Consider the following 23,590-nt stretch of genomic DNA (forward strand, 5'->3'; position numbering starts at 1 on the left):
TATATATATATATATATATATAATTATTATTAATATTATTATTATATTATATTAATCAATTTTGTGATTTGGGGCTATCTGGTTGTTTCAGACTATTGGAAAGAAAAAAAAAATCCAAAATACACTTTTAAGTGTTTATTTTATTACACTTCGTATATTTTCATCTGTAGATTTCAAAAACAATACATATCTTTAAAATCTTCACATCACTAGCACTTACAGTACATATGCCAAACATCCAGTCTGTATTCAGAAGGTTTGTTCAAAGAGCATTCGCCTGATTTTGTACATTTTATTCCTAAAAACATGGTGATTTTTTTTCTGGCTATTGGCAGTATTTCATTCATTCATTCATTCATTCATTCATTCATTCATGCATTCATTCATTCATGCATTCATTCATTCATTCATTCATTCATTCATTCATAAGAGATATCCAAAAATCTTTAACTCTAAAATGATTTCTTTTCTGGCAATGTAAGCAAATGCCTACATTGCACATTTAATTAATGTACCTTGCCTTAAATAAAAATGCATAAATAATAATAGAAGATTATTTTCCTGGGAAACTTTTTTCCTGGGATCCCATTTTATCTGTGTTTTTGTGTGTTCTTATGAATGACCAGCTTTATTTAGCACACATAATCTTCTAATCCAGTAATGCCGTGAGTTAATGATTTAAATGTTTAATCTTATCTCAATCTAAACTCATTTTAAATGCCTTCTCTGCAATTTATCATTACATTACTTGCTGTGATAGGTGTTAGACAGATGGTTAGATTTTATTACTCAACCATGACCCAGGTCACGTCTCTGGGACCCCTGATGCCTTCTCTTATTAGGGACAAGCTGCCTTTTGACTTTTGCCCCTGCAGGGTTGATGTACAAGAGACTGCTGTAGACACTTATGTTCAGGGGTCAGTTCCGAGTCTGAGAGCCGGCGCGGCATCTCATTCCTAAAAAGACCAGCCAAAAACAGCTATGAGGCATTTTGTTGTGTCTAAATTCTACACGCTGTTCTCTGTTAGGAACCAGGAAACCAATCGTGAAATGCATGGATTAACCTATGAGTCCAAAGTTACATGGTGGTCATAATCTGCACACTTTGTACTGTTAATGACATTCATTCATTCATTCTATGGGGTGATAAAAAGAGATATCCAAAAATCTTTAACTCTAAAATGATTTCTTTTCTGGCAATGTAAGCAAATGCCTACATTGCACATTTAATTAATGTACCTTGCCTTAAATAAAAATGCATAAATAATAATAGAAGATTATTTTCCTGGGAAACTTTTTTCCTGGGATCCCATTTTATCTGTGTTTTTGTGTGTTCTTATGAATGACCAGCTTTATTTAGCACACATAATCTTCTAATCCAGTAATGCCGTGAGTTAATGATTTAAATGTTTAATCTTATCTCAATCTAAACTCATTTTAAATGCCTTCTCTGCAATTTATCATTACATTACTTGCTGTGATAGGTGTTAGACAGATGGTTAGATTTTATTACTCAACCATGACCCAGGTCACGTCTCTGGGACCCCTGATGCCTTCTCTTATTAGGGACAAGCTGCCTTTTGACTTTTGCCCCTGCAGGGTTGATGTACAAGAGACTGCTGTAGACACTTATGTTCAGGGGTCAGTTCCGAGTCTGAGAGCCGGCGCGGCATCTCATTCCTAAAAAGACCAGCCAAAAACAGCTATGAGGCATTTTGTTGTGTCTAAATTCTACACGCTGTTCTCTGTTAGGAACCAGGAAACCAATCGTGAAATGCATGGATTAACCTATGAGTCCAAAGTTACATGGTGGTCATAATCTGCACACTTTGTACTGTTAATGAGTGTGACAGATTTTTGCATGTTATTTGATATAATCACTTCTTTGTGTTTCTTGTGCTTCAGTGCTTTGAAAGCTTGATGGTTTCAAGCACTCTGGAAACAGGTTAAGAATGTATACTGCAAAGACCTGTTCACCAGTGAATGGTTGCATTGTTTTAGGCGAGTAGTGTGTCTTGTGTCATAAATACATTGGGATAAAAACCTTTCTAGTTTCTATTTTTAGCAGTTCATACTTCAGTTTACTTTCATAGTTTCATACTTCACTTTATATCAAAAGATTTTCATTGAGAAAGTGTTCTGAAAGGAATGTGAATAAACATTATTTCAATCCTTTGAATTAGAGGCAAAGTTTGAATTATTTTCATTTAGCAGTTCATTGCATTAACATCTTCCTTAGCCAGATTTTACACTCTTAAATTACTGTAAGATAGTTTAAGGTAATACCTGAGGAACTGCTCATCATTAATCCTGAACTGCTTAGTTGATTTGCTTTGTCTGTTTGACAAATTACCCTTTTTAAAGCCATATATCTTTGAACTAACACTAGTCTGTCGACTCTCTGTGCTTGCACTTTGCCGTCAAATTATTTCCTTTAGCTCTGTTGCCTATTTTAAGCTAAAGGTCTCAGTTGAATTGCAGGTGCAAGCTATTTTTACAACCTGTAAGTGGCACTGAAGAACTCTGTAAATCCCTTGAGTCATCCATGATGCCCAAAGAGAGACTGATAAATGATTACTTTGCAGACAGACTTTAAGCACAGAAAAAAGCTTTTTATTTGACTCTTAATTTCATTATTTCATCACATGAAACATGCTAAAACAAACTGTGTTGTCATTGTGTGGTCATTTATCATCAGTCATCATTTATGAATTAAAAGAATAGTTCACCCAAAAATGAAAATTTGCTGAAATGTAATAAACCTCAGGCCATCCAAGATGTAGATGACTTTTTCCTCAATGAAACAGATTTGTAGAAATTTAGCACATGCTCACCAATGAATCCCCTGTAGTGAATGGGTGCCGTTAGAATGAGAGTCCAAAGAGCTGATGAAAACATAATTCACTGGAGAAAGTAAGGACTGCAATGGTTTAAAGTTAAAATGGATTTGATTCTTATTGACACAGCTTTCACTTCACTGTAGTCCTGTGGAATACTTGTGGATTATTATGATGGTTTTATCAGCTGTTTGGACTCTCATTTTGATGGCACCCATTCACTGCAGAGGATCGATTGGTGAGCAAATGATGTAAAGCTAAATTTCTACAAATGTGTTCCAATCAAATTCATCTACATCTTGTATGTTCTGAAGGAACATTTTCAGCCTTTCATGTTAATTTTGGATTAACTATTTATTTTAAGTGTGTTTAAATCTATATTTGTCTGGTTTTGTTACTGATGTAAATATTGGCAAATTTCCTTATGGTACTGACAAAAAGCTTTGGATTTACAGTGCACAATTCAGCAAACTGTGCGTGTGTGTTTAAAAAAAAAAAAAACATTCTAGAATCGAAGAAATGCATTGTTCATGCAGGTCATATACTGTAATTACAGATTAAAATCTTAAAATACACATTACAAATGAAAATATATAACTAAAAATATATTAAAATAATTTTATATTATTACATTAATATGTTTTTATAGGACATGGTTGTTGACTGTTATGTACAGTAATGTGGCATATCCTTCCCTCACATGAGAGCACCTACAAATAGGGAAACTTGACTTTAGGTGATCTGACTGTAATGCTCATGTTTGTGTGTGGGGCTGTCATATGTATTTAGTACATGAACAGCTCACTTGAATGAACTTCAGTGGTCCTTGACAGTTCAGGAAATGACTGGATTTGAGTTTCTGCCTTGATCTGACAGTTTGTCTCCATCTAAGACTCTGCCATGGTCAGTGGGGCACAGAAAGGTATTTGTTTTGTCTTTCTTGAGTCCCCAGTGTATCATTCACCCCTATATCTCTGATCCAAGATCAGTGGTGTGTTTAAGTGAAGTATTGAATGAAAGGACTGGGTGTAGATATGTTTACTGCATGACAGCTCTCCATATGTTGTGTTTACTTTGTAAATAGTTTTATTTAAGAAACCCATTTTTTTGCTGAAGCATGAGATTTTTTATGATTTAGTGAATATGTAAAATATGTAAACATTTCATCTTTAATGTCTCCATGGAGGGCCGTCTGAGGAGAAGACCTGTCACCAGTTTGTAGAACAGCAACATGAGATCTTAGCATTTGTAGGAAAGTTAACATACTTGCTTTATTTAAATATTGTTGAGTGGTTGAGAGGAAGGAAAAGATGGAAAAGCTTAACTTTCTCAGCAGGTTTATATGCGTTTGCTCACATTTCCCCAGGCATACACTGGATTTATAATGTTTGCCTTACTTTGACAGATTTTAAAGCTTTACAGGACATGTTTAACACCCAGGCCTCAGGACAGGCATGGATGGTTTTCATGGATCATCAAGAGTACACAGAAGACCCTGTGCCTTGTTGATTAAGGTTCACAAAATAACCTGTGATCATCACCTTAAAGGGACAGTTCACCCAAAAATGAAAATTCTGTCATTAATTACTCACCCTCATGTCGTTCCAAACCCGTAAGATCTGTGTTCATCTTCGGAACACAAATTAAGATATTTTTGATGAAATCCGAGAGCTTTCTGACCCTGCATAGACAACAACACAACTGACACGTTCAAGGCCCAGAAAGGTAGTAAAGGCATCATTAAAATAGTCCATGCGAAATTTTCGCATTTAAAAAATAAGTACGACCTCACGTTGTGCCAATCACGTTTACACACTGCCTCCGAAACTTTCGTCCATCATAAAAAATTCGGACCAGGTTCGATTCTCTGCGTTTTCGCATCTGTAGCAAGCATTTAGGAAAGGATGATGAATACGAAAAAAAATAAATAAAATAAATGCATATGAAAATTTCGGACTCATTGTGCAAGGACCTTAACACAAAGCATGTGTGTGGTGCTGCTGATGCAGGAGCCTGTTTAAATCACTTGCTTGTACTTTGTAATTGTGAAATTTACAAGCAATTTCTGAGTAAAAGTAAATCCTTCAACAACTTTTTCAGTGTAGTTTTGCACTTCAATTTAAAATGTATTTATTATATTCTGAGCTGCTAATACTGTTGTACAACATTTATATGCATTCATTTATTCAAAGCAGAAACTTTAGTTTATGGTTAGAAAAATAAAACCCCAAGAAGAATGTTCCGAAATGTTAGGAATTGGTTCTCAAATGTAAGGTATATGCTTAGTTTACTGATTCCATACCTGCATAATAAATGCATAGTGATATTACATTTCATTGTCAGCAAGTATTGAGGTAGTTTGAAAATTAAAATGAGCAGTTTCTGATAAACCTAAAACAACACTGCACAGAAAAAAAAAATTTTTTTAAGCACCATTAAAGCTAACTAAAATTAAAGTAATATTGAAAATGGAAAAAACCTATAATAACCCTTCAAACCCATGACCTTGGTATTGCTGCCAGTTAAACTGCAGGATCACCAAAAGTTGTAAAACTAAACATCAAGTCAAGATGTTCTATCAGAATATGCAGTTTTACTTTCATTAAACTATTGAAACCGCCAGATTAGCCAATTCGTCATCAGATCAGTCGTCTGAGCTGTTTGTTTTCCCTCTCACATTGCTCTTTGGCTGCAGTCCCGTTGCCATTTACACTGATATGCTTTCAGTGCAGCACGATTGTGGCAGCTTCAGGATATGTGTGGTTTCCCCTTTTCTGATACTCCTATTAAAGATGAAGATCAACCACCACAAGGAGCCTATTCTATTGCTTCTGTTGGGTCATCATAATGCAGTTCAAACTGTGATCGGTGCTAAATATGGATGCATTGCCCTGGAGTACACTTTAGTGAGCTCTTCTCCTTTTTCAGTGGGTACATAATGTGATAACAAACAGCTGATCTAATGACAAGGGAGTTATACTCTTATGTGCCTGTACCAGTAAAATGGCATTAACGGTTTACAAACTAAATTAACTAAAATTCAATATACACATACACGTCATAAATGTATGTTTTCTTTGTCCTGGGCAGAAACCCAATGTTGCTTTCACCATCAACAAGGCTGCATTTTTTGTGTAATAATATTTTGATTATAGGTATTGATTATTAGTTTTTATAATAATTATTAATTATTATTAGTTTTATTTACACAAATGTAGATTAAAGTTGCTCCAAGTTTTGTGGCATTTAAACATTATTTGAAAGTTTTATTTTTAAACTTTTTACCTATTTCTAGCTAAAACAGTAGTGCATTAAAACTAATAGATTTTTATATATTTGTAGTAATTTAATAATATATTATCCTATATTTGTGATACGATAATGCCTTTTTGTTACCTGAAAAGTTTAATAAAGGTTACCAAAAGGTTGTGTTTTTGTTGTATATATGTTGAAGTTAACTGAGGCCACCTAGTGGACCGCGACTGCTAACTAGTCAAGTCAACCTTAAATTAGGTTGACTAGTGACTATTTGGCGAGGTCAAACTGGCTGCTTTCCTTAATCTGTTATGAAGACTGCTGTTTAATAAGCTGTTATGAACAGCTTTCATGTGACTGGATTTCTCATCCCATCTGGACTGCAAGGTGCCCCAAATTTATAAGGTCGACGCAAGTTCAACTCTATAACCACGTGGCCATATTTCACTTCAGGTTTAATATAGGCCTAAATAGGTAGGACCTTACAATTCATTCTTATGTGCTCGATTTTGTTTACTTGATACGCAGAGTTAGCAACACAAACAAATTAAGTAATGAGCATGCGTCGATTTTTAGTATATTTTCTGTCATGTTGTGATTAAGTTTCTGTCATTCATTTGGCCAGACTAATGTGACGAATCTTTCCGCGTGTTTCCTGATAAAGTCAACCTTTTGGAAAACTATACTTAATCAAATACAAGGTCATGAAAACTGGGCCACAGATCTGCTTTGTTTACCGTTGTAATACTTCAAATCGACCAATAGAGGGCAGGAGAGAGTCGCTGTCAAGACACATCAGATTGAACATTAGAGCGCACAGGGACAAAGAGCTGTTGTTCAGTCAAGCAGATTGCTCCATAAATCAAGACTGCTATGGTAACATGATAAGCAGACTTCCGTCTTTGATGGTTTTTGCTTGTTTTTGTTTTTTAAATATCTCCCTAAACTAGACTTGTGTTTTCTGTAGGAAATACTGGTTCTAATTTACCCTATTTAAGCAGTTTAACCCAGACTAAGATGATTTGTTGGTCTAATCTGGTTTAAGATGGTCTCTCAGCCTTGCTAAGCTGGTTTTAGCTGGTTTAAGTTGTTCTTCCACCCTAGTTTAGTTGGTTAGCCAGCTGTTTTTTCAGCCTGACTAGCTGAAATTGCTTCTTTATCGAATCATTGCTAATTTTTGCTTGTTTTTCTTTTGAACATATTGCTGATTTGCTACATACTCTGTTAAATAGCTGAATATATTACTAAAATGCATTAATATAGGTTAAGTCTATTATAAATTCCACCCTAAACTAGACTTCTGTTTTCTGTAGGAAATACCATTTCTAACTTAATGTGTTTAACCCAGACTAAGATGGTTTGTTGTTGGTCTAAACTGGTTTAAGATGGGGTTTCAGCCTTGCCAAGCTGGTCTTAGCTGGTTTAAACCGTTCTCCCATCCTGACTTCAGCTAGTTTAGTTGACAGCCATCTGGTCTCTCAGTTTGACTAGCTGAAATGTGCAAAAAATAACCTCTAAAAACCATCCAACAGACCAGCCTGACCAACGGAAAAGTGACAAAACCCCTTCTAATACCAGCAATAATGGCAATCTGGCCAGACTGGGAGACCAGATAAGACCAGCAAACCAGTCTTTGCTAGTTTAAGATGTTTTTGTTAAGCAAGGAAATGTTATAGTGTATATAGGCTTACTGCATGTAAGTATATGGGAGGTGTTCATATTTTAACCTTAAAAAAAAAGCATAAAGTTAATAAATATAGGGTTTAAAAGAAACATTCAAAGAAATGTTTGAGGAATGTATTTTGTACTGTAAGTCCGGTAATGACATCTACGCAGATTTAGCACAAGTGTAAGATGGTGTTTGAATAAAGTTGGCTATTCTGTGCAGGGTATCCGAGTTCCTGGCAGTGCCAGCTGGAAGAACCACAGGCCGATGCCAACATCCCCCCCTTTACCTGGCATTGTGCCCTCTGCGTGCCCGTGCCGTGCACTGAGTTGCTGAGACAACCAAAGCAGTGAAGTGGAGCAGTCCCAGCTGCAGCCCAGAGCACTGTGAGTAATGCTGTGCTTACAGTCAATCTTTATACACACACATATTTACTGACCTAAACTTGCACTCTTAGTCAACTCTTCCTCCATATCTCACTGTATATCACTATTTCTTCATTCACACATGCAGTCTTTTTTTACGGTCATTCTTCTCAGAAAAAAGTGTGGCTTGACGCCATGATAACAATTGCGCTAATGAAGTCCTCCCATTGTCCTGCCCAGTTTACAGCATGTGAACCTCTGGGGTCAAGCACAGGGCAGCTGCTCACAACACAACTGATCTCAGCTTTGTGGGCAGATCCCAGTCTCCATTCTCACTGCCTTTTGCCTGATTCCCTGAATTCTTGGCACGGATGCGTATTTATGACACGAACAAGTCAGATTCTTTAAATTCCTGTGTTACTCTCCTTCTTCATTGCTGCCCTCCCACTCTTTCTCTAAAACTGTCATGTGGTCCGTAGTGTTTTTGTGACAAAAGTCAGTAGAAATTCCAGCGTGAGTGTAACTGGGTGTTTCTCCAACTAAAGGCACTTTTGTGTCCCAAAGAACATTATTCTTTTTGCTATGTCACACAATTTTTTTTACACAATGTTATCATTTGATTTTAATAATTTTCAAAAGCCTTTTTTTATTTTGATTATAGTTTTATTTTGAACTTTTAATCTTTTTTTTTTTAATTAATATTTAATTTTTTATTTTAATGACTTTATTTCAAGAAATGAATTAATTTGATTTTTAATTTGTATTAAATTAGTAAAAACGAATAAATTCACAAGCTGAATTTAGAGTGTTACAAGCTCTTGGTGCATAAAGAAGATCTGTAAAGTTGCAAAGACTAAAGTCTCAAATCCAAAGAGATATTCTTTATAAAGTTAAGAGTCAACCACGCCTACCTACAACGGCTCGTTCTAACATGCCCCCAAATGTCTACGTGGGAAGATTTGCATAACGCCGCCCAAATGTTCACGCAAAATAATTTTTTTTTATGTGTTTATTATTTGATTTTAATTAACTTTAATATATTAATTAATTTTATTTTTAATTGATATTAAATTAATAAATATGGATAAATTCACATTGCAATGATTTGTTTTTTAATTTATATTTTCCAAAGACTTTTAATCTTAACCTATGGAAAATTGTTATTATGTGTTTAGTATTTGAATTGATTGAATTTACTTTAATAAATGAATTAATTGTATTTTTAACTGATATAAAATTAATAAAAATGAATAAATTCACATTTCAGTGATTTGTTTTATCCTTGTCCAAGACTTTTAAATCTTAACATATGGAAAAATGTTATTAAAAAGTATTTATTAATTGATTTAATTTAATATATGAATTATTTACCTTTTAAACTATGGTAATAAAATAAAATAAAAAATTAATATTTTTCAAACGAATAATATATTTTTTTAAATTATGGTTGCATATTATTTATTTTCTTAATGTACAATATTTTAATAATAATGTAAGATTAATCTTCTAAAATAAATGTATGTGTGTGTGTGTGTGTGTAATATATAATGTAATATAAGTGTGTGTCTGTGTAATATTATTTTAATTGTGCATATCAAATTATGCAAAAAAGTCTGAAAATATCATTTTATTTTTGTGTAAATTATATCATTTTATGTATAAAATCACTGTGACATGTATATCCACTTGTAAGGTGACTATTTAAAAAATGAGATGAAAATGAGAAAAATGAAAAGCGTTTTTGATAATTTCTTCCTCTTCAATGTCCTCAGGACCAAAAGTGCCCATATAAGAAACACCCAAGTCTCCTCGTATGACACCCTCAGAAGGTCAGCTGGCAAGTCTGATATGATCAGCAGCATCGTGACTGAGTGTGCGGGGAGCAGGGCTTGACTCAGATCTGACTCACCGCTCCTGTGGGTTCATTTCTCCACTGATCTCGCAGCTTTTGCCCTCAGCTGCGACGGGGATGGACTCGCACAAGTTCTGGCACAGAACAAGCTGAGCGCCTGATGAAAATAAATAACTGGGATCAGCGTGGGGACATTATGCCGTGTTGTTTGGCCCCTGCGATAGTCAGATATTCAGAGAAAACGCAGAGCTTGATGATGACAGCTGTGAATTTCTCCCAGTGGTGCAAACAGAGTGACTGAGTACATGCTGTGTGCTTCTATTCTGGTGATGGTGATAATGATGAAGATGATTAAGATAATGACACGGGCTGCAATCATCGTTATATTTGAGTGAGGTCAGCGGTGTGGGCTTAGAGCTATGATGAAGCAATATGATATTTCTTTTCACATTCAGGTGGTGCAGATCATATGGGTGATGATGCCCATAACTACAATAGATATGACTTCAGCATTACATCATTAAATGATGCGTTCATGTGACAAGAATATTCCTCAGAGGAGACATAACGCTGATTCAGTGCGATGATGATAATAAGTGTAGCGTGAGGATGAGATCACTTGTTGAACAATGTGAACTGATGCTGAAGAACGCACGTAACACCAGGCATTCATTATTAAACCCACACGCATAGTTATGAACCTCTCAGCCTACAGTAAATAAGCATTCATTTAATAGTTCTACAATATATGTTATTTGATCTATTATTGCAGTTGCTTTATTTATTGATATAAATTGTAAGATATATGATCAATTATTTTAACCTTTTAGTCAATATGGGTTTTTCGGTGCTTAATATTAATTATATACTATTGCAGTTTTTATTGACATTTAGAATTAGCTTTTATTTTTATATTTTCAAAATATGAAACCATGATCCATTCCACACTCACAAAAATAGCCTTCTTTTAATGTTTTATACGATACTTTTTTTAGATTTTATAAATGAATTTATAATATTTAATATAATATATAATATTTAATGTTAATATTGATATTTAAACACCTTTTAAATTTAAATCACAGGACTAGCAAAATTTGCAACAAGCTGGCATGTAAAAAATATCTAAATATTGTCAGGTTAATTGTCTTACTGGTCATACAGTTTTTAAAGAAGGAAGATCTTGCAGGAAAAACTTTTTCTGTTCCCCACATTTGATATAATATATGCTGTTTTATAGTAATGACTGTGTAGGACAGACTGTACATAAGCTTTATAATTCAGTGACAATCCTGAAAGGAGACGGGTAGAACAATGTGTCTCTTAGCTGTTAGGACGCAGGTGTGCTGCTCCAGTAAACGTGCTGAAGTCCAGCTGACTGGGAGGGTCGCTGCGCACACACACATGCCCCCCTCTGCGTATGGGAACCAATGCACTCTGGCTGAGACTCTGAGAGAGTGTGTCTGGGCCAGGCCTGCGAGCTTGTGTGCATTAGCGTGCGTGAGAATGAACGTTTCACACGTGTGCCGGCCGTGGCCCGGGCCGCGGCTGTAAGCTGTTTTGAAAAGGCTCAGTAGAGTGACCGTTTCCTAGACACACACTGGGATTGTTGTGGAAGATGCGAGCTGTTTGCACATGGTGCTGCATGACTGTCAAATGCTCAGCCTGAACACAAAGTGTCTGTCTGAATGAGTTTCAGACCTGCATGCTTATGAGTGATACTTGTTAAACTGCTCTGTCACAGTTTTCTCTGCAAGCATACTGTGCTACAACTAATGGTGTAACTATGAGTATAATAGATATATAGATATTATGGAAAAGAGGCTGTGCATTCTTGCCTTATTTTTTTGCGATCTCAATTTAACATAAGTTGTTTTCTTGTAGTCTTGACTTTGCTTATGAGAAAAAATCAACATGATTCTATGAGCATGCAGACATCTTGGTCCCTTGGGTTTGCTGGTTATGAAATTAACCACATGCGTCTGTGGTTATAAAGTTGTTGCGTCCTCAAATATCAGACACTTTCGTGGAAATGTTCTAGCACTGACTGACAGCTATTTTAGAGTGCTTGATTAAAGTAAAAAAAAAAAGGTCATCCTTGATGCAGCAATTTATGTATTACGCTTGACGTTCAGACCAAGAGAAAACAACTTTGTCTTTCAAAGACTTGTCTTTCAAAGTTGAGACAACTGGAGTTGTTGTGATAACTTTTTTGAGAGATTTATTTTTTTGAGACTATACATTTTTACTAAAATTATAATAAATAAATAAATTTTTAGATAGATCTATCCATCTATCTATCTATCTATCTATGCAAACTTTGTGTGAGTGTTATATATATATACGTTTTTTTTCCCCAGTCGAAGAGGGAATAAACCAGTCCTAAACGTAATCTGGAATCCCTCGTCATTTTTGCCATCAGTAGAAAAAATGCAGTACAGTTGGAGGTACATTATCATTGGGGTACGTCCTGTATGCTGTAAATATTTGATTTGAGCATTCATCTCAGAAACGCCCAAGTAACACCAGGAAAAAAGGTGTGTGTTGTGTTTATTTGTGTGAGCAGTGAGTGAATCTGTGAGTGTTCGTGTGGTGCCTGTGCTCTGCTGGGAACAGGAATATCAGGTTTCCTCTGTGTGCACAATGTGTACTCAGTGTTTCCTCTGTGTTCTCCTGCTGTCAGCACAAAGCAGTGCTAAGCATTTGGACTTTAGTTATTTGCTAGCATTTTCACTGGCCCCACTGTAAAAAAAAAAGAAGTGATTTAAAAAAAAATATGTATACATTCCTATTAAAAAAAAAAAAGTATTAAAGTAAAAAAAAAAAGGTCATCCTTGATGCAGCAATTTATGTATTACGCTTGACGTTCAGACCAAGAGAAAACAACTTTGTCTTTCAAAGACTTGTCTTTCAAAGTTGAGACAACTGGAGTTGTTGTGATAACTTTTTTGAGAGATTTATTTTTTTGAGACTATACATTTTTACTAAAATTATAATAAATAAATAAATTTTTAGATAGATCTATCCATCTATCTATCTATCTATCTATGCAAACTTTGTGTGAGTGTTATATATATATACGTTTTTTTTCCCCAGTCGAAGAGGGAATAAACCAGTCCTAAACGTAATCTGGAATCCCTCGTCATTTTTGCCATCAGTAGAAAAAATGCAGTACAGTTGGAGGTACATTATCATTGGGGTACGTCCTGTATGCTGTAAATATTTGATTTGAGCATTCATCTCAGAAACATCTAATTAACACCAGGAAAAAAGGTGTGTGTTGTGTTTATTTGTGTGAGCAGTGAGTGAATCTGTGAGTGTTCGTGTGGTGCCTGTGCTCTGCTGGGAACAGGAATATCAGGTTTCCTCTGTGTGCACAATGTGTACTCAGTGTTTCCTCTGTGTTCTCCTGCTGTCAGCACAAAGCAGTGCTAAGCACAAAGCAACATGCCTCACTGCTCCTTCCGTCCGAGTGTGTGCGCGCGAGTGTTACCGGCCACACACAGTGTGCAGATTTTATTGGACAGGTTTTAATTTGACTGCTGGGCATCTGTTGATTCTCTCTGGTAATACATTAACACCTCAGGAATATGCAGATGGATTGAGCTGTTAAACTGTCAGGATTTGAGACTCAGAGCAGCAGTGAGACTAAAGGAACTGAATCAGGAACATATTCTCAAAAATTAACTCTCTTCAGTATCTTAAAATGAATTCCCAAACTTTTTCATCCAAACCCCTTTGATTTAAAATGTTGTACCTCCTGAAATTTATAAGTTAATATTTCAATACTTTAACAGTGTATTTGCATGCACAGGTGCATCTCAATAAATTAGAATGTCGTGGAAAAGTTCATTTATTTCAGTAATTCAACTCAAATTGTGAAACTCGTGTATTGTCTGTGTGCATGTGGTCACATGACATACAGATAAATATGATACCGTTCAAAAGTTTTGGGATCAGTAAGATTTTCTTGAAAGAAATTAATACTTTTACTGAGCAAAGATGCATTAAATTGATCAGAGGTGACATTTTTATATACTGTATATATATATATATATATATATATATATATATATATATATATATATAGGCTATAAAAAATCTTACCAACTTCAAACCTTTAAACTGTAGGGTAAATAAAATATTTCTAATTTTCTAGTGTTTCATTTTTTATTTTTGTATTATTTATTTATTTACACAAACCCCCTGCTGTTTCTCAGAAACCTTTACAATGATTTTAAATGGGAACTACATGGAAACTTGCTTTTCAGATGTTTTTAACTAGTAACCTCACGTGTCTCTTCTAGAATTTTAGAAACTGAAACTCTGCTCAGATTTGCCAAGATACCAAAGTCTTCAATCAAAAGCCACAAGTTTCAAAAATCAGTTTCTTTTAACACCAAAGTATCTGAGTTATGCTACATTAAATTAGTATCTCAATACTTTTACTGTGTATGTGAACAATTATCAAAATTGATGTCCATTTTACTCGCATGAGACAGCTGATATTTAACTTACTGAGATTTCTGAGCAGTAAAAATGTTAGTAGGTAATTAGTTGGTTTGTGATATTGGATTCATATCTTCCGTGTCCTCTCTGGTTGGTGAGGGTGAAACAGGGATTGTTTTTGTGGTACACTCAGCTCCCAGAAGAAGCCCTGGTGACCCCTGCGGCGTCCTGTCAGTGGAGGAGGAGGAGACGAAGAGGCCCCACTGGCCTCTGATCCTGGAGAGCCCCCCATTCAACTTCATCCTCCTCCCCCACTCACCCTCGTTCTATCCATCTTCTCCCATTCTCCAACAGACATAAAAAAAAACAAGGATCACATGTGATGTACACTATTTGGGCGCAGCCACAACTGTCTGACTGAGGTGGTTTGAGTTGTGCAAACCTGTTATCTGTGTTAATGGACTTTGGTGCATTTGTGTGTGTGTTTGGCTAAAGGGGATTTGTCTTGTGATGGGATTAGGCAGAATAACCCAGATAAGAGGGAGCTACTCACAGGCTTTGAGCACTGATACAGTCTTTGCTACAAGAAGAGCCTGCTGCTTCCCGCCGGGCAGGTATGTGTGTGTGTATGTGTGCGCGAGAGTGTGTGTGCATATGTGGTGTGTTCTGTTTGTTTTTACCATTCTTTATGGTTTGTGATTGTATGGAAAGCCAATGAGTAGCAGTAATAGATGGATGATGGTCTTACACTCCATTCTTTAAGTAGGTGTCTACCCTAGTTTACAACCTCAGATCTATAGTAAATCTAGAGTATGTGACCCACAGCAGGGACGATTCTATAGAATTACAGCACAATGCTACAGTGTATACTGTAGTCTATGGCCAAATGATAACACTTTAACTATTATCATTGACAATAAATGTTTTTTTTTTGTATGTATAAAGGAGTATATTACACACTTGTGACATAACACTGATTACCATAAAAATGTGTCCCTTGGTTTAAAAAAAAGCAAAAGCAAAACTAGTGACTTACAAATGGAAGCGATGTTTTAAACAATGAAATACTCTACTATTGAGCCTTTAAATACTTTTAGTGTGGAAAAAAGTGTGATAGGGTTTTCTGTGTGAAATAATGTAAATTCCAATTTGACCAAATTTTATGTAAATTTTCCAAATTTTACAACTTTGTTGCCATGACAACATAACACCTAAAATGGCATTACAGCTCAGATAATGTTTTAACAGAAGAAATAATGTACTTTTAGAACATTAAATGCACTATAGTTATGCTTTTAAATCTTGGCCCCAAGTTTTTTTTCATTACATTTTTAATTAAATATGAAAATATGAAATTATTATAAATATTAGATGGATTTGTCTTATTTTATTTCAGTTAATTGCAAAGGAAACATTTTTCTTTCATTTAAGTTGACGTACTCAAACCAAAATAAAGTTAAATAGAAATATATTAAAACTACAAAAACTAATAAAAATGACAAATACAATGGAACTGAAAATGGAAGTGACGTTTTAAACATTAAAATACTCTACTATTGAGCTTTTAAATACTTTTAATGTGAAAATAAGTGTGGTTGGGTTTTCTGTGTGAATGTAAATTCCCATGACAATGCCTAAAATGGCTTTACAGCTCAAATAATACATATGTTTTAACAGAATAATTAATGGACATGCTTTTAGAACATTAAATGTACCATGGTTCTGCTTTTAAATCTTACAAAATGGCCCCATTCACTTGGATTGTAAGTGCCTCTGTTTGTTTGTTTGTTTTTTTAAATAATCTAATTGTCAAAAGAATTTTTGTGGTAATCAATATAATGCTACAAACACTAGGTTTAAATTTTTCTAGGTTAAAATTTTTATTTTAATTAAATAAAAAATAAAAGTTCATTAAATTTTAATTAAATATGAAAATATGAAATAAAAAAAATATTATTATAAATGTTAGATGAATTTGTCTTATTTTATTTCAGTTAATTGCAAAGAAAACATTTTTCATGTTCATTTAAGTTGACGTACTAATATGACTAAAACTAAAACCAAAATAAAAAAAGTTAAATAGAAATATTTTTTACAACAAAGCAACAACAAAAACTAGGAAAAATTACAAATACACATAACAAAATTATTGTTAAAACCGAAAATCTAAAAATAAAAGTTAGTTTGAAATATGAATACATTTTATAATAATGTATAAAAATACTAAAATAACACTATCCACAAATGATGTTTGTTGAGCGTAACATTTATTGAACCCAGAATATTCCTTTAACAAAGATCCCATGTGGTTGTATTTGTCATTAAATGAACGAGCATTCCTTTAAAGTGGTCATATGATGCGGTTTCAATTTTTCCTTTCTCTTTGGAGTGTTACAAGCTCTTGGTGCATAAAGAAGATCTGTAAAGTTGCAAAGACTATTTCTCCGACCACAAATGCAGACCTGGTTTTATGTTTACGCAGCGCGATGCAACACAATGCGTAAAAAGACAGTATAAGTCATTATAATCCGTAATTATGTCCCCACTGGATGAAACAAATGCCTAGTTTATAATGGGTTTTAATGGCCTGACTTGCTGCCTCGCTGCCTTATGAGGCAATGACTTTGCAGGCAGCGTTTTTGCACGAAGGCACCTCATGAAACTGATTTCGGACAGACTTCTGAGGCAGTGTAACGGTTTAATGAGCTTTTATTCTCGCTGTAGTATTGTTGTTGCCGCTGCCATGTGAAGAGACTGTGTGTTTCGTTGTGAAAGCGAAACTACTTTGTTTGGTCTTCCAAAAGAGGACTTACACACAAACTGACCACCAAACGCAACTTTCAGACGCCATCTTTATTTTTTTAGCTCAACCGTCACGGAATGGAATGCACAAGATTGTGGGATATCAAAGTTAGCGAAGGATACATCTATGCTACACCAGACATGATTAGGCTAAATATGGTGCTGTAGCCTACATTTAAAATGAATACATCATTTTATTTAGATAACATATAGTCTCTATTCCGTTCTATTTCATGTTGTTTTGCCAAAACAACACTCAATGATAAAAGGAATAGTATAGAGACGCATATTTCCAAAACAGAAAAAGGTTACAAATAACGCATTCATTAATTATTTTATGACACAACTGTTGTTAGGTCTTAAGTAAACACATTTATAGTTGTAAAGTAAAACAACAACAACAATAATAATAATAATAAACAATGAACCAGATGAGCAAGATCACATAATTCTTATTAAATCGTTGTCTATTCCACTCTGAACCCGCTACAATTGATAGAGACTGTTGCATATTTCATTCAAATATTATGTTTTAAGCAACTGTCAGAAGAGTTAGTGTATCAGTGCAGTGTCATATTTAACGTAACATTGAGACAGGCATGAACAAGAGGTTCATTCATCTTGTTCAATGTAGGCCCAATACTTCAAGAACTGGACAACATATTATATAAAAATAATGCTAATAATAATAATAATAAGTTATTAGCATATTACAGTGTGTATCATGTCATATTTTACTCACCCATTTGGTCCCATTGGTCAAGAAAATCCGAGCCGAATTAGGCAGAGAGTGCAAATACAGTTCGGCTTATCATATGAGAACGTGTCGGTGTACATAATAATACAGCAAAATTTACATTAAAAAAACAATAGCATTGCACCCGCCTTTAATCAAGGAGAAACGCCAGCACAAAGTTGGGCACACAGCATAACGACTCATTCTGCATTATAGCCATGTAAATGGAATGATTAAAAAAAAAAAAGTCCAGCAAAACTTTCAAACTTTGTTTGACACATTATTATCTGTTTTTACCTAATTTTGTAGTAACTGTACACAAAAGCTAATACTTACAAAAAGGTTTTATTTTTCATTTTGGTTGTATGTTTTTATTTGAAGCATTAGAAGAAAGTGTAATGAAACCAGAAGTAAACATATGAAATAGCGACATTAGGTTATTTTTTTATGTTCATGACAATGATAAAATAATTGATAGCTAAATGAATGTCTTGTTAATTTTTTCCTTTAATTATCCGAAGGACCTGGTGGCCAATAAAAAATAAATAGGTTGAAACTACTTTTTTAAACAATAAAAAAAAAAAAAAAAATCAGACATATATTATTTTTATGTTTCATTGACTAAACTAATAAATAACGGAGGAGCCGTTTCTGTGAGTGGATGTTCTTCCGCCATCGTTGGCCAATGCTGACGCTAAAAAGAGGATTATGGGAAAATCAGATCTCATTAATATTCATGAACTCATTACCATAGCTATTGTTACCTGTAAAAATGGCATTTCTACATATCTGTAAAAGTATTTTTACTAGTTAAAATGTTATTTAAGATATCAGTAATTCTATTTTCACTAGTTGCAAGGGCAATTTCAGATATCAACTGCCTTTGTTGATATCAATAATTACCTTGTTACTAGTAAAAATGTGAATTCTTGATATCAACAATTCAGTTGTTACTAGTTGAAATGTTAATTATTGATATCTGTAAATATATTTCAACATGTTACATTTGTTATTTCTGAATTAACATTGTCACTAGTGGCAATTTAATTATTGATATCAAAAATTTACATTTTTACTAGTAGCAATTGAATTGTTGATATCAAGAATAGACATATGTACTAGTAACCACATGATTACTGATATCAAAAATAAAGGTTTTTACTAGTAAGAATTGTATTTCTGATATGTGAAATTGAGATTTCAACTAGTAAGAAATAAATTCTTGATATCAACAATTGATTTTGAATGGCAGCCTATGGTGACATTTAACTAGTGAAAATACAATTGCATATATCAAGAATGATAATTTTTACTAGTTTAAATTTAATTCCTGATATCAAGAATTAGCATTTTAACTAGTGAAAATTGAATTGTTGATATCAAGAATTAACATTTTTACTAGTGAAAATTTAATTGTTGATATAAAAAAATTACAATTGTTACTAGTAGAAATCTAATTCCTGATATCAAGAATTAGCATTTTAACTAGTTGGTGATATCAAGAATTTATATCCTGCGAATGAATAAAAGTCGAAACGGCTTGCCTATTGCCATTCCCAGGATATAAATTCTTGATATCAAGAATAATGTGTTTTACTAGTTGAAATTTAATTGTTGATATCAAGAATTCGATGTCTGGGAGTGATGACGTCATTGTTGATATCAAGAATTAACATTGTTACTAGTGGAAATGTAGTTGCTGATATCAAAAATAGCAATTGTTACTAGTAGAAATCTAATTCCTGATATCAAGAATTAACATTTTAACTAGTAAAAATTGAATTGTTGATATCAAGAATTCATATCCTGAGAATGAATAAAAGTCAAAACGGCTTGCCATACATTTTAACTAGTAAAAATGTAATTGTTGATATCAAGAATTCAAAAGTCAAAACGTCTTGCCATACAGGCTGAGGTTTTCATGATGTTATCAGGTGTGTGATGCAGTGCTGAGATTACCTTCCCTCTAGTCCAGGGGTGGCGAACTCCGCCAGTCCTGGAGAGCCGCAGCCCTGCAGAGTTTTGCTTCAACCCTAATCAAACACACCTGAACAAGCTAATCAAGGTCTGAACGGTTACTAGGAAGCTACAGGCAGGTGAGTTTTAATTAGGGTTGGAGCTGAACTCTGCAGGGCTGCGGCTCTCCAGGACTGGAGTTCGCCACCCCTGCTCTAGTCTGTGGCATGTGCCTCATATAAACAGCTCCTGTTCCCAGTGCCTTCCTGTAGGGAGCAGTGTCCCCCCTGCCCCTTCTAAGAGCATCTATGACTGTGTTACACTACTAAAAACATACAGTTTCATATTTTCCATAATCGTGTCAGAAATGCATTATGTATTACTAGACTGGTTTGAAAGTCAGAGGGATTGATGAGTCACTATATAAAGTCATATATAGTCATATTTAGTTAGTGGGTGTTAGATTTGAGTGTTAGTTGCTCTTTTTTTTTTTCCATTTCGTGCCAAATATAGCCAGTGAATATGCCATGCAGTCTGTGTTTGCAAGGATGTTCTATTCATGGGGAAGGAAAGAAGAAGAAAAGATTGGCAGGCGCCAATACAGTAGAGAGTGTACAAGAGAGAGAGAGAGTCAGTTGGCCAAATGATAGCTGCAGTCAGGATGTGGTGTTATACTAACCTACAATCAAGACCTAAATAGTCATTTGAATATTTATGGTTATTTTTGTGCTTATGTTTGCAAACACATATCATTATCAAAGATAATACTGTAGAAATCATACAAGTAGATAGATAGATAGATAGATAAAATTGACCATATTTGACATAGTTTTATACATATATATTGCTGCCTTTATGTTTTAGTTTTTCCACATGGTAATCATCATAAATAATAATAAAAATTAGTTCAAAAAAATCTGTTGTTGTATTGTGGTATGTATTGTTAAAATGATCATATTCAAATTGTATGTCTTTAAAAAGATGATTTTTTTTACTTAATCACAAATGGTTTAATTGGGTTGAAAATGGTTTAAAAAAATGGCTTTCATAACTAAATTCTGTTTTTTTTTTCTTCAAAAAGTCAAAAATTGACCATATTTACGGCTCCTATTGTGTACATTTTATCCAAAAAATGTCTTTGTGATTTTTTTTTTTACTCAATCATAAATGGTTTAAATGGCTTGGAAATTGTAAAAAAGGCTTTCATATCTACATTCAAATTTGTTTTTTGCCATTTAAAAGTCAAAATTGACCATATTTACTGCTCTTATTCTGTACATTTTATCCAAAAAGTCTGTGATTTCAAATGGTTTAAATAGCTTTGAAATTGTAAAAAAAGGCTTTCATGACTAAATTATATATACAGTGGGTACGGAAAGTATTCAGACCCCCTTAAATTTTTCTGCTCCTGTTGTGTACATTTCATCCAAAAATTGTCTTAGTGATTTTTTTTGTTGTTGAAATGGTTGAAATGACATGGAAATTGTTAAAAAAAGCTTTCATGACTAAATTTGGACCCCCCCCCATATTTATTGCTGTTAATGTGTACATTTCATCTTTGTGATTAAAATGTAACTTGTCTGCTTTTGAAATGACTTTCCTTTTTTCAGTCACCAAGCCCTCTTATTTTTCATCCCCTCCCGTCACGTATCCCATCCTGTATGTTTTTTTTCTTATTAAATATCCTGTTTCAGTCAGAAATAAGTCACATTATACACATAAAATGGATTGCGAACACCATTTCATGTTGCCTTTAAGAGGAATAGTGTAGTTAAAAGTGTGCATAATATCAGACAACAAATAACGAATTAAACCCCACTGTGACAGATTCATGTCGCTGAAATTATAATTATTGATGTGTTTGTTTTTCCATTTGTCTCCGCTTTTCTCCTCTCCTCTTCTATCCTGTGGCTAGGTGCCGGGGGGCTGCACATGTCGTCAGCTCTGGTTTGCATTATGCAGGTCTTACTGCAGGGAGTTTGATTAATGGCTGGAGTCAGAGGGGACAGACACAGGAGCTCAGAGGGAGTTGCACACAACAGCATTCTGCACACAGCACCACAATACAGCACTACGTGTGAGTGGCTTTAACCATCAGCACTACATTTTTCAGCCCTGTTTTTTATGCATGCACAGGAACAGAAGTGAAACCTAGAGTTCTTGGATGAATTAAATATGATATATTATATATTATTATATATTATAATCAAATGCCCTACAGCTCCAGTGCACAGGATCACAGTGTGGTTTCCTGGGCTGCAAACAGGAGGTCACTGAGAGCGAACTAGAGGAGACGTCTGAGCCAGATGATGTCAGCTTACACTCATCCTCACACACACACACAATCATGAAGTCACGCACACTCCACCCACGTTATGCGTGATCAGTTGCAGGATATGACAATGCTGCCGGTGGATATTAATACCCCTTTAGCTCATCTGAATGCAGCCGGCACGCTGGAGAAAATATCTGACAGGTGCTATTTTTAGATCTGCAGGCAAGCACACAGGGATCCACTAGAGCTCAATACCGGCTATTTTGGAGTGCAGCACTCACAGAAATAGCAACGGCATATTGAATCCAGAGGAGAGGGACAAAGAAACCTGGCTATGGATGTGCGCTCTCTATTTATAGCGCAACGGCAGCAATTAACGCTGCAGAGAACATGAGAGTACAAACCACAAATACTGCAGACACTCAGGCGCTTATGTTTATCCTACTCTGGCGTAAGACACGGTCTGCTTGTGGTATCTGATTTGGGATCAGCTGTCTTCATCAGCCTGTGTCCAAAACAAGCGTAGGACAAAGAACTTACTTGATCTGGATAGTTTTATAAACTGCAGCTCTCAAGTCTTAGCCACAATCCAAAAATGTCTTTAGAGGGATAGTTTGCCAAAAAATATTAATTCTGTCACGATTTACTCACTCTTAAGTTGTACCACACCCATGCAACTGACTTGCTTCTGTGGAACTCTAGAAGAGAATTTCTAAGGAATACCCTGGCCACTCTCTTGTGTATAATGAAAGTGAATGAGAAGTGGGGCTGTCAAACTCTAAAAAGCACAATAAAAGTCCACATAAGTTGTGTGTTGTATTCAGAGTCTTCTGAAGTGTTGTCATAGCTTTGTGTTAGAAAAACTTGGTATCCATTCTAGTTGTCTGAACGAGTTGTACTTTTGATTTGGATCTTTTCAGCGATTTGGTTCATTTAGTTCACAACACCAGCCCGAATGGTTTGTTCTCTGATCAAACTGATCCAGCTTTCAAGTTCAACTCACCGAACTGGTCAGTTCTGAACAGTTAAAGGCATAGTTCACCCAAAAGTGAAAGTTCTGTCATTAATTACTCACCCTCATGTCGTTCCAAACCTGTAAGATCTTCATTTATCTTCATAACACAAATTAAGATATTTTTGATGAAATCTAAGAGCTTTCTGACGCTGCATCGACAGCAGTGCAACGGAGATGTTCAAGGCAAAGAAAGGTAGTAAGGACATGGATAAAATAGACTTCATACAACAATCCTTCTCTTCCGTGTCAGTCTTTGACACATGTTCATGAGAGTCTAGTCCCCATTCACTGTAACTGCACATAAAAAGTACAGTACATTATTACAAATGCATCTTTTTGTGTCTCACAGAAGAAAGTAAGTCTTACAGATTTGGAACTAAAT

The 23,590-nt window shown here is 34.7% G+C and overlaps 1 long non-coding RNA gene across 1 annotated transcript; it reads left to right on the top strand.

Annotated features, from left to right (window-relative positions):
* The first annotated feature begins 6,322 nt into the window (after positions 1 to 6,322).
* On the top strand, positions 6,323 to 22,991 carry LOC107741021 (uncharacterized). The gene is made up of 4 exons (XR_001640145.1): positions 6,323 to 6,566; positions 7,981 to 8,144; positions 21,834 to 21,995; positions 22,140 to 22,991. It is a non-coding gene; the product is annotated as an uncharacterized LOC107741021 (long non-coding RNA).
* The last annotated feature ends 599 nt before the right edge of the window (positions 22,992 to 23,590 follow it).

The sequence above is a fragment of the Sinocyclocheilus rhinocerous genome, unplaced genomic scaffold, assembly GCF_001515625.1.
Source record: "Sinocyclocheilus rhinocerous isolate Xijiao unplaced genomic scaffold, SAMN03320098_v1.1 scaffold2000, whole genome shotgun sequence".
In the NCBI taxonomy this organism is placed as follows: Eukaryota; Metazoa; Chordata; class Actinopteri; order Cypriniformes; family Cyprinidae; genus Sinocyclocheilus; species Sinocyclocheilus rhinocerous.